This window comes from Manis javanica, chromosome 6 (genome assembly GCF_040802235.1).
Source record: "Manis javanica isolate MJ-LG chromosome 6, MJ_LKY, whole genome shotgun sequence".
Taxonomy (NCBI): domain Eukaryota; kingdom Metazoa; phylum Chordata; class Mammalia; order Pholidota; family Manidae; genus Manis; species Manis javanica.
The window spans coordinates 94,384,046-94,401,277 of record NC_133161.1 but is presented as its reverse complement, the minus strand read 5'-3'; the positions used below and the strand labels follow the sequence as shown (position 1 = coordinate 94,401,277).

At 36.1% G+C, this 17,232-nt stretch overlaps 1 protein-coding gene across 9 annotated transcripts in view; it reads right to left on the bottom strand.

The window, feature by feature from the left end:
• The window catches only part of SUGCT (succinyl-CoA:glutarate-CoA transferase), a 777,770-nt gene that overhangs the window by 487,593 nt on the left and 272,945 nt on the right, over positions 1 to 17,232 (bottom strand). The gene's annotated exons all lie outside the window — the stretch shown is intronic.

The following is a 17,232-nucleotide window of genomic DNA, read 5'->3' as shown; positions in this document are numbered from 1 at the left end:
GGGCAAATGTTCCACCTCCCATCACTGCAGCCATAGCCCCACCCCAGACAGCAGGCATGGCAGCCCAAATGGGATTCTCCTGGAGCACCTGGCTCTAGTAGTCAAGGGAATTGTGCTTCAGGGCCCCCCAGACCATATTGTATGCAAGGCCACTCCTTTAAGACTAGGAGTGATAGCTGTTTTGCCTAATACACAGAAATAAACACAGAGGATCAGGTAAAATTAGGGGACAGAGGAATATGTTACAAATCAAAGAACAAGACAAAAGCTCAGAAAAAGACCTTAATGAAATGGAAATGAGTAATCTACCTGAAAAAGAGTTCAAAGTAACAGTCATAAAGATGCTCACTAAAAAAGGAGAAGAATAGATGAACACAAAATTTCAGCAAAGAGATGTATAATATAAAAAAGTACCAACAGAAGTCACTGAGCTGAAAAATATAATAACTGAATTGAAAAATATACTAGAGGAGTTCAACAGCAAACTTTTGAAGCAAAATAATGGATCAGTGAGGTAAAGCAAAGCAGTGGAACTCATCCAGACAAATCAGCAAAAAGATAAAATAATTTTTAAAAATGCAGATCTCTTAAGGGACTTGTGGGACATTGGGCAGAATAACACCTGCATTATAGGAGTTCTGGAAGGAAAAGAGAGTAAAAAAGGGGCAGAAAACATATTTCAAGATATACTGGCTAAAAATTTCCCTAATATAGGGAAGGAAACAGACATTCAGGTCCAGGAAGACCAGACAGTTCCAAATAAGATGAATCCAAAGAGATCCACACCAGGACACATTATACAAATGGTACCTGACTTACTGTGGTTCATTTTTTGACTTTGCAATACTGCAAAATGATACACATTGAGTAGAAACCACACTGTGAATTTTGGCCTTTTTCTGAGCTAGTGATATGTGATATTATACTCTCTCATGATGCTGGGCAACAAGCCAAGGCTCCCAGTCAGCCAAAAATCACCTGGGTGACCAACTAATTCACTTACAACCATTCTGTACCCACACAACCATTGTATTTTTCACTTTCAGTATAGTATCCAATTAATTATGAGAAATTCAACTCTTTATTATAAAATAGGTTTTGTGTTAGATGATTTTGTCCAACTGTGGGTTAATGTAAGTGTTCTGAGCACATTTAGGGTAGGACAGGCTAAGCTATGAAGTTTGGTGGGGCAGGTATATTAGGTGCATTTTTTACTATGTCATTTTCAACTTACAATATGTTCATTGGGACATAATACATTGTAATTCAAGGAACATTTACAATTAGAATGTCAGAAGTTAGAATCTTAAAAGTAGCAAGAGAAAAACAACTTAATCATACAAAGAAAACTAACAATAGCATCAACAAAAATCCAATTAAAAAATGGTAGAAGATCTGAATAGAAATTTTTCCAAAGACATACAGCTGGCCGACCAACACATGAGAAGATGCCATAAGGCTATCAGCAGTAGTGTTTTCAGCAGAAACTTTGCAGGCCAGAAGGGAGTGGCATGACATGTTCAAAGTACTGAAAGGAAAAAATTTCCAAACAAGAATACTCTACCCAGCAAGGTTATCATTCAAAATAGAAGGTGAAATAAAGAGTTTTCCAGCCAGATAAGCAAAAGCTAAAAGAGTTCATAACAACTAAACTAGCCTGATAAGAAATGTTAAAGGAACTTCTTTAAGCTAAAAAGTAATGGCATGAATTAATGACAAGAAAACATATCAAGATAAAAATCTCACTAAAAAGGTAAATATATAATAAAGGGGCTAGACTGATTACTTATAAAGATGGTATGAAGGTCTAAAGACAAAAACAGTAAAATGAACTAAAACTACAAAAAATTAGTTAAGGTATACATAAAAATGATCTAAAATATGATAACAAAAACATAAAATGGGGGGTATAAAAATGTAGAGTTCTGGAATGTATTCAAATTTAAATTTGCTATCCACCAAAAGTAGACTTTCATATACATAGTATGTTGGATGTGAAATTCACAGTAACCACAAAGCAAAAACTTACAGTAAATACACAAAAGAAAATGGGAAAGAATTATAAACATAAAACTAAAATATGCTGTCAGACCACACTGGAGGCAAGAAAAAGAAGAAGGAAGGAAAAGAGAGGAACTACAAAAATAGTCAAAAAACTATTAACAAGATGGCAGTAAGTACATATCCATTGATAATTACTTTAAATGTAAATGGGCTCAATTATCTAATCAAAAGACGTAGAGTGGCTGAATGGATAAAAAAACAAGACTCATCTATATTATGCCTACAAGATACTTCAGAAGTAAGAACACACAGAGACTGAAAGTGAAAGGATGGAAAAGATATTCCATGCAAATGGAACCTAAAAGAAGCTGGTGTAGCTATACTCACATCAGCAAAATACACTTTCAAACAAAGGAGAACAAATAATGATAAAGGGGTCAATCTAGCAAGAAGATATAACATTTATAAAAATATACACACACAATATAGCAGCACCAAAATATATAAAACAAATATTAACAGTAATAAAGAGACAAATTGACAGCAATGAAATAATAGTAGGGGACTTTAATACTACACTTACATCAATAGAAAGATCATTCACACAGAAAATCCATATGGAAAACTGGGGGGAAAAACATAAAATGTGGAGATTAAGCAGTACACTACTGCACAACCAATGGAAATAAAATAGAGAATAGAGAAACAATAGAAAAGATCAATGAAACTAACAATAGCAACAACAAAAATCCAATTAAAAAATGGGTAGAAGATCTGAATAGAAATTTTTCCAAAGAAGACACAACTGGCCAACCAACACATGAGAAGATGCTCAACATCACTAATCATCAGGGAAAAGCAACTCAAAACTGTATCACCTCACACCTGTCAGAATAGCTATTATCAAAGACAAAAAATAGCAAGTGTTGGTGAGACCACGGAGAGAAGGAACCCTCATGAACTGTTGTTGGTGGTAATGTATATTGGTGCCACCACTATGGAAAGCAGTACAGACATCCCTCAGAAAATGTAAAATAGTCCAGCATCTATCCAAAGAAAACAAAAATTTTCAAAGATATATGCACCCTTATGTTTATTACAGGATACTTACAATAGCCAAGATATGGAAATAATCTAAGTGTCCACTGATAGATGAATGGATAAAAAGCGTGTGGCATATATATATAATGGAATGTTATTCAGCCACAAAGAAAAGAATGATATCCTGCCATTTTCAACAACATGGATGGAACTGGAGGGTATTTTGCTTAGTGAGTAAGTCAGACACAGAAAGACTAATACTACTTGATTTCACTTATAAATGGATTCTAAAAAACAAAACAAACAAAATAAAACCCAAACTCATAGATACAGAGAATAGAGTGGTGGTTACTAGAGGGAAGAGGGGTTGAGGGGGGTGAAATGGGTGAGGGGGATTAAGAGTTCAAACTTCTAGTTATAGAATAATTAAGTCATGGGGATGTAAGGTACAGCATGGCATAAAACATGCCCGCATGATTTACTTACTCAAGTTGCTTCAGGCTGCACAGATTTCCCATGAAACTCCATCATCAAAAGACAGAAATTAAGCCATATAAAGAGCTTAAGGAAAACCACATATTTTCATGTCTCTTGCAATACATCAGAAACTTGTAGATGGGACAAATTTGTTGCTTAGTTGTTTGAGGCTCAAATAGATTTTTAATGGACTACTGAAATCCAGAAATGCATTTTAGAACCTAAACCTTAAATACAACTGTAGCCAGTCATCAAAGCAGTTAGAAACTCATTATGGAGCAGCAAAAGAAAAAAACAAACTTTAGAACATGCCATATCTAAAAGATGCTTACTGACTATCAGTAAGTTTTAAAGTAGCTAATTGTAATAGATATTAACCTAAATTTAAAAGTCACCTTTCTAAAATAGTCTAGAAGGAAAGTCTGCCAGTGATTGTTGAATCTAGTAAGGATAAAATCACTGAAATTTGTCTTAGACTCAGAGCCTCTTGAGTCTGAAATACATCCGGCTTGCTTGTATATACAGGAAAACATACCATTCCCTGTGCTGCACACCCTAAGAATACTAAATACCCACCTGTTGGCCAGCTCAGGGAACAGGTTTCTGCCTCGGTTTCTCTAGTAAGTACCCCTTTCATCTGTTCAGACTAGAATGTTATTATAAATTGTGGGTGATTTTACTAGGACTCTGAGAACCTAGTACGTTCTCTAAATACTTTCACAAGGAATAGAATCCATCTTCCTGTAAGAGATCTCCCACCACTAAGAGACTGATCACATGGAATTATAGCGATAGCTGTTATTTACTAAGTGATTACTGTATATGCCAGACAACGTACTAAATGCATTTCATGAATTACCTTGTTTGATTACCATAAGATATAGCTATTATTACAAATTCACTGTTGAGGAATTCTGAAGCACAGAAAAATAAGCAACTTCCTCAAGCAGTTAATTAGCAGAGCTTCCCTGGAACTAAGTACTATATAGCTTTTCCAATTTTGAATCTACTATCCCACTACTTGGATATCTATCTGCTGCTTGCCTTTCTGGTTCAACCTGACCTCCTTAGATAACTGGTACCTGAACATACCTGAGATCACAGCATCTTCATTAACAGTGAATGGCTCCATCCAGGTAATTTTACAAGAGCAAGCCTCTGCCACCAGGTAAGAGTCCCAAGCACTAGCCTCACCAAATCTTTCTTTCAGCTATATGCTATACATCATACATATGTATGCTAAGGGTCACTTGTAGGACTCCCAACACCACCTCTCCTAAGTTATATAAGCTTCAATTTTGTCTGGATCTAGTTGTCATTTCTCTTCCCTAAAAGATCTGGCTTGGGGACAAAAGATCAGAATTTTGCCGCTAACTTACTGTGTAGCCTCAGGCAAAATCACTTAAACTTATCAGGCCACAGTTTCCTCATTTATAAATTTAGGGTGTTGGACTGGTCCTTTTCAAATAAAATTCTGTGATTTTTAAGATCAAACATGAACTCCTGATAGGAGAACTGTAATAAAACAGTGAAAAAGAAAGAAAAGGGTCAGGTCTGAAAGATCTTGCTTATTTTATTATGAGTGTTTGGGGCTATTTTATACATATTTACATGCACTTAGAGACATTTAAAATGAGGACATTTTATAAGGTAAGAAACAAGAAAGCCCTCACACACATGCTATTTAAAATGTGGCTCCAGAGTTCACAACACCCTCATCATGTATAAATAGAACATAGCATTTACAACCACTTACTCTGTAATATATTTCTTTTGGCTGAGAAGTAATGTTCAACTACATGAGTTTCTGAGAACACTGATCTTTGTTCTTTATATTGAGTAAAGTAACGTAATTTTGCAAGACATAGTGTCCTTAGGCACTCAATCTAGTTACTACCGTGTTTTTGGTAAATAATTATAATGGCTCCATTCACTGAGCACCTATTCTTGGTTCTGACTCCACGCTTGGTAATTTACATAATCTCATTCCAACAAGCCTACAAAATATGTATTATCCCACTTTGCTAGTAAGAAAATCGGGTCTCAGAGAGTACAGCGGCTTAGCTGAACACCATTAAATAAGAAACCAAAATGAGAACCCAAGTCTGTCAAGCTCTGCTCTGCTGTTCTACCCCCAAATAAGTTCAAATAAATCTGCTCGCTATTTAAATAACAATAGCAATGAAATTTACTGACTCCTTATTATGTAGTAAGCCTTTTCAGCCCCCTAGCAACATGACATCAGCTGGACACTATGAGATCTCCACTTTACAGGTATGGAAACTGAAGCATAAAGAAGTTAAGTAACTTGTCCAGGGTTTTGCAGTTAAAAAAGAGCAATGCTCTGAAACCCCTTCCTACAAAGCACCTACAAATGTGGTTGAAGCTCTGGATCTAAAGGAGAAGTACTCATTTCTCCTCAAATTTCACAAACTGACGTGAAGGATGATTAGACTGATAAGGCAATGATTACAGTGTCAGATAAATCATGAAGTTCTTCCACTTCTACTATTTTTTTATACATCTACACAACATCATGCATGCATTAAAAAAAATTACCTCCCATTAAAAAAAAATTTAAAAAACACACATCCCCTCATTCCTGTCACCATCTCAGCTTCTTCAGTTTCCCACTCTGTGCTTTCTTTCTTTATGAAAACTGTATAAGCAAGTTTCTTTGCCTAAATTAGTGAGACCAAAGATGATAATGATCTTTTAGATGACTATTTTAGACAGAACTATTTCTATCATTTGACACACTATCACACCATGGCAGAGCATGCTTTAAAATGTAAATGTTAAAAAAAAAATTACTTAGGAGGGAAAGTATAATCGATCACTTTGAAATCCTGACTGATTATTTTCTTATTGAAAATTGAGTATAAGTAGTCTATTCTGCCTGAAGAGAGAAACATAACATTTTGTCAAAGAAATGAAAAAGACTTGAAAGTGGGGAGCAGAAATAATATATAGCCAGTTGTAAAATATGTTTTAAATATCATAAAGTTTATGATAAACCTTAATTCCAAATAAACCCCTTGATGTTGTAAATATACACTGTGCTGAAGTGTTTAAAAATATATACACAGAATCAAATTCTCCATTGCAACATTAACTTTCCATTACCTTTTCAATAGTATACTATGAAAACATACATACAGAAGATGGATACTTTATGATAGCAACACATTGGAGCCAGTGTAATGAGGTTTATGTCAGTGTTTCCATTTAAGCTACTTTTTTTCTGTAGGTTAATGACTGGACCATAAAAATGCAATTAAGTGGAATCTGGCATGTGTGTTCTTAGTAACATTTTTAAAAAGTGAGAAGAAAATAAAAGCAACTGTTGACCATTTGGAAGAAGATTTTTTTCAATTATTTTGAAGAACAGGTACTGTAAAGAAAAGTTAAAAGCTTTTGGTGACTAGATTTATAAGTCTACTTTGCTGCCAAATAAATTTAGTCAATCTTCTTCTATAGAATAATCTGTGATATCAGACACTCTGACGAGTACTTTCTTACCAGATATGAACATGTGTCAGCAGTAATATTAGTATTTTTCTAGTTATTTGTAACAGTATTTGGGAGTCCAGGTATTCCTAGAAGGCTGGAATGCCAAAGAGTAATAATGGAATTAAATGTGAAAAGAGACTGGATTTAAAATTATGCCTCTGCTAACTATTGACAACATTAGAAATATGGGCCAGGCGTTGAAGACACTTAGACTAAAGTATCAGCTCTGCCACTTGCTACTTTGTGTGACTCAAGCAAGACATCCAACATACCTGTGCTTGGGATCCCATTTTTAATCTGATAGTAATAATAGTACCTAGATCTTAAAATCCATTCATTTAGAAAAATTGTGTACCACCTGGTGCAAACAGCTATAAACTAGACTTCCTGGGACTTGCTTTATATAAATACGATTATAAGGTATTCTTAAACTATATACATTTCTCAAAATGAAATGCTAGTGATTCTTAGTGATTGTATGTTCTAGAGAAGATGTTCTGACAGTTGGTTAGTTCTCTAAGGTGGCAGAGATGAACAGCAGCAAACCATTTCAAGTCATATCAATTACTTGGCAGAACATCTTAGTTTAAATGAGATAAATTAGCAAAGCTCCCCAAAGCACCTGATGTTTAATTCAACAATAGTCACTGAGCATCTGCTTTACTTAAAGAAGGTGCCACACAGATCACATCCTACATGGATTGACCAGAGTGTCTTGAAAAGATAACAACTACAATGGTAGGATTTTGATGGGAAGAGAACATAATGCATGCTAGGTGGAGGGAAAAATGAAGCATATATTAATACAGCACACAAAATAGCCAGGAACATGTTTAGTTGTTGCAAAGGGCTCAAAGACAGTGGAAAATCCGTCTGGACAAGATGGTACAGACCACATTTTGAAAAACCCAAGAAAGCATTTATAATGATACAGTGAAAGATGTGTTGACAGTTTTCCCAAAGGATTAAATGAAATAATACATATGGTAACTTCTGGCACACTGCCTGCCACATACCAAACACTGAAAAATGCTAGCCAATATTTGGGGGTTTTTTAAAGTTAATTACACCCCATTCAAATATTAACAAAAAACAAAATACTATCAACATAAACATGGAAACACACACCATATTCCTACCCCCATGTGCTCCCACCATATTGCATGTATATTATCAATTTAAGACTAATTTAGAATCATTTAAATCCATTTTAATTATGTTTCACATATTTCCAGGGGTTTTAAAAAAGAAATGGTACAAAGAGTTCCTTGGGTCACCTAGACTGGGTCTTGATTTGGAAGCAAATGACACAAGCAGATATTGGAGTTCAAATGCTTGACAACAGATCACCAAGATGTCAGTATTTTAATATCTAAGGCAGAGAGTTGGGCAAGATAAAAGGCTCAAGACTGCAAGACTAGGACATTTCTCTGACAGCTGTTCAGGACCTGCCATTTTTGTGGATGAGTCACAGCTCAGGGTTAGTGCATACATAGTCTTAGGGATGCTGACAAGTCTCAGCCTTGAGGAATCAAAAAAGACACATTTTCTGACCTCCCAGGGGTCATACCTACTGTTTGGCTCACCACTATGTCTCTCTCTAGTACCTGGCACATAGTAAGTAATCAGTAAATATGTGAAAGAATAGATGACAAAACAAATCGACAGCTTCATGAAATTAAGGTAAATCATCCTTCCAGACCAGACAGCAAGTGGAATACTAAGCCTGGATGCTGGTGAAGTATCATGGAGCCTGGTCTCGTCAGGACAAGCAAGGGGTAGGGTGTCATTTGCCTTAGGGCGTCTCAGTGCAAATGTTGAAATGCAAGAGGTGAAAAACTGAGGAGAACACAAAGGAAAAGGCAAGGAACAGATTGTCAGGAACTTGACAAAAAGATGGAAACTCAGAAAATTAGATGAAAGTGGAAAGTAGAAGGTAGAAGGTAGAAAAATCCCCAGACCTACAAAAAGTAGCTCCTGAAGATAAGTGAAGGGTGCAGAGGTCTCAGGAATGGTTTAAGAAGCATCATTATAGCTCTTTACCTGGCAGGACAAGATCGACTTTAAAGATCCAAAGATGTGGGAAGGTAAAAAAGGGGACTCCCTATCTCCACAGGGTGAGAATATAAGCAAACACAGCTGCTAAGAAGATAGATTAGGTACAGGAAATACTGATAATACAGTGGGGAAAATGGGTTGGAGCCTTTAATAGATTCCATGTTGTAGAATCTAGATTTTAACCATAAACCTTAGAGAGCCTCTGTAAATTTGTAAGCAGGGGAGAGACTTGATCAAAACTCTGCCTCCAGGTTCAAGAGAGTATATATAAGAAAAAAGAAAGCAGAAGGGTGCAGCTTGTATAGCAGTCCAATCAAGTAAAAATGAGCTGCTGAGGTAGGTAGGCTTGTGTCCATAGAAATCGAGATGCAAATCATCATAGCACAGAGACAGGAAGAGACACTCCCCCATAGCACTTAGAAATTTCAAATGGAATGCGCAGACATAATCTTCATGAAAAGCAACTTACATAATCCGATCTGACTCCTGCCCACTTCTATACCTTTGTTTCCCACCACAACTCTCATGAAACCTCTGCAGCTACTAGCTGTAATATACCTCAAATAATTACTCACCCACACAACTTCACAGAATGCTGGTGCTTGTCACCAGAATGTCCTTTCCCCACCTTCTTCATTTATCAACTCTGTCTCATACTTCAAAATTCACGTCAGCATCTGATTTTCCTAAAGATCTTGGATCTCCCTGCAATGCATGTACTCCCACAGCAGCCTTCCATATCACCACCATGGCACTTGCCATGCACGCAGTACTAATTCAGATTTTCTGCTCTCCCCACTGAAGCTACACCCAGTCACAGCAAAAGCAAGTTGAATGCACAAGTCAGGAGCTCAGGCTTCTGTTCCTGCAACGTTTCACCTACATGGCATCCGTGGGCCTTACCATCTTCTACAAAATGCAGATAACATCTGCTTAGTAAGATTTTATCTGACAAGAACTGTTGCAAGCGGTATATGAGACATTCCGTGAAAGTTGATAAATATGGTGACTGGCTTAGCAGAAGCATTAAAGATTACAGGTCTTTCATTAATTTTTGTGATGTTTCAGATTACGCTATAAAACAGATCATGCTGCTTGCCTGAGATACGCACAAAGGCCAATGACCAGAATCTTTCTACCAAGATCCCCAGTCTTCTCAAGCCCCTTCCTTCCATCCAGATGAGCCTCTTGGCAATGAACGTCCTCAACAGTGAATTTAGACTATAAATTCACAAGACATCCATGCTCTTGAATCCATTCTTCATTTCCTCTCACAGATATCAGACAAAAAGAAATGTGAAGAGGAAGCTACCAAAAGTACAAACTGAACTTAGTATATCTTTGTGAGCAGAAAAAAATGTTGGAAAAGTAGCTTTTTACTGACTAATAATTATAGCTCTCCTTTTCCTTCTACTTCAAGCCAAAATTATATTTTCCTTTTCAGTAATGAATCAAGTGATTCATGAGTATATTGGGGATTCTGTCTAGGTTTAGAGTTGGCTAGCAATATAATATACAAAAGTGTATGTGGTTAACTAAGAAAAAGAAAAAAAAATGAATTCCTCCTATCAGATCTGTCTTTGCACTACTTTTCAGAATCTTCATCATCAGCCAAAGAAATTCAATCAATAAAACCCATGAAGAATTACCCACTTAAGATATGTAAACGTGAACTTTACCTTTTGTTTCATGCAACAGGAACTCACCACCCCACAAATGAACACATTCCTTTATGATTCTCCTGCATCTCATTACACCAAAGCCTTAGTTAACATACTTTACAGTGATGTTCTTCTTTAAAATCACATCTCCTGCCATAATAACTTCCAAATATATTTACAGCATTCTGCTGTAGGCAGGAAGTAAGAAAAAGAATAAAGCATCATTTCAGAACCCTGACGAATATTAAAATTCTGGTTAGAAATGTATTCAGTTTATGGATTCTGAGCTGTTTAGTAGGGCATTTTAATTTCTTTCCACTCTCTCAGAATTAAGTTGTCCAACACTGAGAGGGAAATGGAAACATGTCTCTTTCTCTGTTTTACAGATGAGAAAAACTAAAAGAGATGGTGCTGTTCATTTAAAGAACCTCTGATTAACTGACGTATTATACAATTGATATTGTCACTGACTCTCCAGACCACAGCTGCCCACAACCCCTGCCTCCTAAGAGGCCTGGTCCTCCACTGTGGCACCCCTCTCCTGCCATAGCTTGTGGGAGCTAGACAACAGCTCCTGACCTTGAGCAGCTCATCCACAGGTTAGCCAGTGGCCTATTCCCATTCGAAATTTTGAGCTAGTCCAATCTCATCATTCTCTCATACATCTGATACTGGGAAAAGGAGACACTAGGCCATTTAAATGTGACGCTGGTTAGTAAAGATTTGCTGTGAAAGCGAGTCAGGGGCATGGCAAGGCAATAATACATTCACCCCAAAACAGTGAAGGAGCAAAGTCGATACTGAGCAACTGGTAAAGAAGGCAATCAGTGGGGGTCACAGCATCACCCAAGGAGAAGCAGAAGGCAGAGTGACCAGTTCTCAGAAAAGACACAGTTCGTGAGATTTCTAATCTCTGAATCCTTACAACAAACCTCCTTTTTACTGAATGACTCTCTGCTTGCAGTCAGAAGCACAGTGACTTTTGACATGATGACTATTTGATAATTAGTACAGATATTTCAGTATTAAGGAGGAAAAACACTATTTCATAGAAATGCAAAATTCAAAAACATAACAAAAAGGAAGATTTCCCCTATTTAAATGTCAAAAGAAACATACAAATTAGGGTTATATTCACACACAAAAATATATATTTGTCTTAAACCAGTTAACACTACATGAAGCTTGAGGTTCCCATGAAATATATAATGCTTATCAGATGTATTAATTTTCTATGCTGCACAATAAGTTAACATAAGCTTAGTGGCTTACAACAAGACCAATTTATTATTTCACTTCTGTATGGCAAACAGGGCACAGCTTAGCTGGGCTTTCTGCTCCGGGTCAGAAAGGCTGGTATCAAGGTGTCAGCCAGGCTGTGTTCCCATTGGGGGCTTGATTAGGGAAGGATTCCCTTCCAAGTTCTCTCCATTTGTTGATTCATTTCCCTGTGGTTGTAGGACGAAGGCTGTCAGCTGCTAGAGGCCACCCTTCCACAAAAGGAATTCACAATATGGCCATTTGCTTCTTCTCAGCCACCAAGAGACTGTCAATCCGATCTACTGAGACAGTCATAGAATGTGACATGATCACAGCGGTGGCCATCCCATCACCTTTGCCATATTCTATTCTATGGGCTAGAAACAAGTCCTAAGTTCCACCTGTGTCCTGTGTCCTAGGGGCATGTATGCAAGGGCATGTATCAGTGAGGGTCATCTCAGACTTCTGTCTCCCATGCCAGACAATTATTATCACTGAGTGATAGGCTTCTCCCTTTTCTGTTTGCAAAATAAGCTAATCAAAATTCTTCTCCTTTGGAAACTTCTTGAGAAAATTGTGGGAAGATAGTTCAAAATACAAAGTCACCCATAGACATCCTGTAGACTAAGCCCTGAGGCATTCACTTCAAAGAGGGCCACCAGAAACAAACACATTTCCAGCCAGGTGATCACATAAAAAGACAGGCCACCTCCCCCCACTGAGGCTCCTTTGTTTTAAAGATCTTGGTTGATTTTGCTAACTGACCATTTGAGCCTCCTGTCTTTTCTCCCCCCTGCACCTGAAATTCCCACTCTTATGTTTTACATTAACCAATAAAGAGTGAGCCCACAAAACCCTAGGCCTTCAGCCTCAAGGCCAATAACAGCAAAACCCCTGACCTATGTGCTCTACCTCTACCACACTGTGTGGTCCCAGGTGGATGGTGTAATTTCCAGGTCTTGTAAGTAATAAACCTTTATTTTTCCCAAGTTTCCTGATGGTTGTTGCTGAAGGGCATCTTACAATCCTAAGAACCACAAGGGCTGGTCCAACTGTAACATTGGTTATTATTGGTAGGCTGAGACCAGCACAAAACACACCCTCACTTGCCTAAATTAACAGAGATTATCAAACTGCAAAAATGCTATGGAATGAACATTTATAAAGGAAATGAGAATAATTGTAAATGGAACAAATCCCATAATCCCAAGGCAAAACTGATAAACATTTCCCATAACCTCTTCTGCTCATCATCAAAAGAGATGACAGATAAGACATAGACAGGTAGACAGGTAGACAGAGACACATTTATGAATTGTTCATACAGTGGTTGTCATAACACAGAGACAAATGAAATAAGCCTTTCCCAATATATACCTACAGTCTTCATAAAATTTCAGTGGCTACTTAACATTCCATTAACTTGATAAATCATAATTTAAGATACCATTCTGTAATTAGGTATTAGGTTTGTTATTAGTTGTTACTGTAAATAAAATTCCTCAGGAAAAGTTTGAAAACATGGGAATTATAAGCCAAAGTGTATGATCACTTACATGTTTCTTAAAAGGCATTGTCAGTTTCCCAAAATTAGATTACCTATTTATATAGGCCAAAGCAATGCAAAAGCATTTAGTTTCATTATAACATCCGGTATTACCTACTTTTTGTGAATTAATTTAAGTTACAAAACTAAAACTTCTGTTTTAAGTCACATTACTTTAATTACTAGTAAGACTGAAATAGCCTGTCTGCATTAATATATAGCTTGCATTGTTATTAATGTAAATTGTGTTCTTTGATCATTTTTCTATTGATGTTTTTGCTTCTAAATCCATGAGTTCATTCGATAATACAGGTTTTGACTAATTGAAAATAATTTTACCTAGAAGTTTCTTCTTTTTTAAATACATTCTATACTAAAGTATTTTAGAAATCAACAGCTCAACTTGTTAATATAGTTGTTTCTGATTCCTACTAATGCACTAAGCCTCCAAAGATTAAAAAATAAAAATTTTATTTTTTGATGAATAAAACATTTGTTTTTGTACATTCAAGTCATTAATATGTATGAATTTCCATTGCATTCCAGGATTTCATTACCTAGTTATTCATACTAGCATTTCTCTATTGTAGCATTTATCATACTTCATTTTAATTACTGTTCTACATCTCTTTCTCATCTCCTAAAATGTAATTCTTTTTGGACTTGTCATATATAGCCCCTAGTAAAGCTTTTGGTCCATAATAACTGCTCAGTAACTGTTTACTGACTTGAAATAAGTAAAAAAGAGACCTTGATTTCAAAAATTTGCCACCATATTCCAAAACATCTTACCGGAAAGTAATGGCCTAAACAAATATTACAGATGCCTTTCTCCCCAACACTTATTCAGTTACTTCTCAAGGGCAGAGACACAGCTAGAATGGTCAAGCTGATCAGCTCAGAGTATTAATTCAAATGCAAGGTTATGATGAAATCTCTTAAGGATAAATTAGGCTTTGTTCTACTATGGGCCAGGGGCCAGCAGAAGAGATGCCTGTGGCACCACTGGGGATTCCAGAGCTCAAAGGCTGGCCCAACAGACCTGCGGATCTCCTCCAAGTGTGTTGTCCCAGGAGGGCCCTCCCAATCTCCTTTGTCCCAGATAAACAGTATGAAAATCAGGATGAGAGGCTAACGTACCCCCAACTATACATTGTGAGGAAAGTCAATCACATGCAACCTGGGAGACTGGGGAGCAAAGAAAGGGGGCATCACAAGCTTTTTAGGAAAACTGGCAGCTTGCTGGCCTCCTCCCTACAATCACCTCAGTCAGATCCACCACTATCTGAAAACTTGACTATTGAAAATGAACAGAGGCATGACTAGGCAAAGAAAAACAATAAAATATCCAAAAAGGAAAAAGTACCTAGGAGTAACAAGAAGAACACAAAAACAGACAAGTCGTGGTAAAGCTGCTAGAAGAGACAGAGGGCAACTTTTAAAAGAAATAAATATATTAAGAGGAGTGAAAATCAGTGGAACAGAATACAGAACCCAGAAATAGACTCCCACAAATATGCTCAACTGGCTTTTGAAAAAAGAACAAAAGGAGGAATGGTACAGCTCTTTCAATAAACAGTCTGGTGCAGTTCAGACATCCATGAGTTAAAAATAAATGAACCTCACACCTTATATAAAAATTAACTCCAAATGGATCATGGACTTAAATGTAAACATAAAACTATAAAACTTGTTAAAAAAAACAGAATAAAACTTTCAGGATTTAGGGCTAGGCAAAGAGTTCTTAGATTTGACACCAATATCACAATCCATGAAAGAAAAAATTGGTAAGTTGATAATCAAAACTAAAAGCTTTTGCTCTAAGAAAGACCTGTTAAAAGAAGGAAAAGACAAAACAACAAGGCAGGGAGAAAATATATGCAACTACATATCTGACAAAGGATTAGTAGAATATGTAAATACTGTATGAAGAGCTAGAATACTTGACAGTAAAAAAAATCAAACAGTCCAATGAGACAATGGGCAAAAGACAGGAAGAGACATTTCACTAAAGAAGATCTCCAAATGGCAAACAAACATATGAAAAAGTGTTCAGCATCATTAGTCACTACAGAAATGCAAATTAAAACCACAATGAGATATCTATCAGAATGTATAAAATAAAAAATGGTGATAACACCAAATGCTTGGAAAGAGGCAGGAGAAAGGATCACATGCATTGCTTGTGGGAGTGTAAAATGATAGTCACTCTGGAAAACAGTTTGGCCAATTCTTATAAAACTCAATATGCAATACTATATACAACCTAACAACTGCTCCCCTGGACATTTATCCCAGAAAAATTAATCCTTAGGTTTGCACGGAAATCTGTACATGATTGTTCTTAACAGCTCTACTCACAATAGCCAAAAACTAGAAACAACTTAGATGTCCTCCAGTAAGTGAACGGTTAAAAAAATGGTGGTACACTCTCACTATGGAATACTACTCAGAAATTAAAAGGAATAAAGTATAGACAGGTGTAATGATTTGAATATATCTCCAGGGAATTATGTTCCGTGAAAAAAGCCAATTCCAAAAGTCACATACTGTATGACTCTATATAAAATTCTTGAAATGACAAAATTATACAAACAGAACAGATTAGGGAGTGGCAAGGGTCAGGGATTTGGGGGAGGGGCACAGAGTGAGGGAGATACTGTGACTATAAGGGAGGGAACAGACTACCTTGGTGGGACAGAGTAGAGGTAGTGGCTTGTTTTGACATAATACTAAAGAAATATGTTTGCTTATCAGTGCTAGGAATAATAAGATAACTGTTAAAGAAATGTGGAAGCACAGAACTTCCCATTTAGAAAGTGAAAAACAAGGCAGAGGAGGGTAAATAGTAATTTCATTCAACCAACAAAAATAAGGAAAAGGAACTAGAAGACCAAGTAAATCATAATGTAAAAGGGAAAGAATGAAATCAAATTAGTTGCTATACTAGATGGATGGGCTGAATCCAATCTAACAGACTGGATTAAAAATAGCCAAGTATATGCTTATGCTTCTTAAAAATTTCAGAAAAAGTAAACACTGAAATTAAAAGAAAGAACAAAACAACTACTACTCAGGTGTAAAAAGAAAGCAGGACTACTAATATTAATATTCAACAAGGCAGAATTTAAGTTAGAAGTATTAAATGTGACAAAGAAAGGCATTATTCAATAACAAAGTGTGATTTACAAGGAAGGTTTAATTTCAAAAACATATAACTTAAAAGTTAAATAATGAGGATGTTAAATAAACAAAGTAAAATAACTGAGAAGTAAAATAAACAAACCACAATAAAGCAAAAGCTAATGGAAATGCAAGGCAAAATTGGTAACACAATCATAGAGATATTAATATAAATCTTTCAAAATACCATACAGCTAGTGCATTAAAAATGTGTAAGCACATAGAAAAATTGAATAATATAGTCAGCAAACAAGATTTTATATAAACACATAAAATACAACTTAACATATTATAAAAGGAGAACATACATTTTATTTTTCAGTTTACATAGAACAGTTTTTTAAAATGTATCATATATTTGAACAAAAAGAAAAAATGCTTAACAAATTCAAAACCTGACAAATTGTATGGGTTAAATATTCTAATTATAAGCCAATAAATTAGAAAAGCACAATAAAATTTGTAAAAATCAACCTCCTTAGAAGTTGA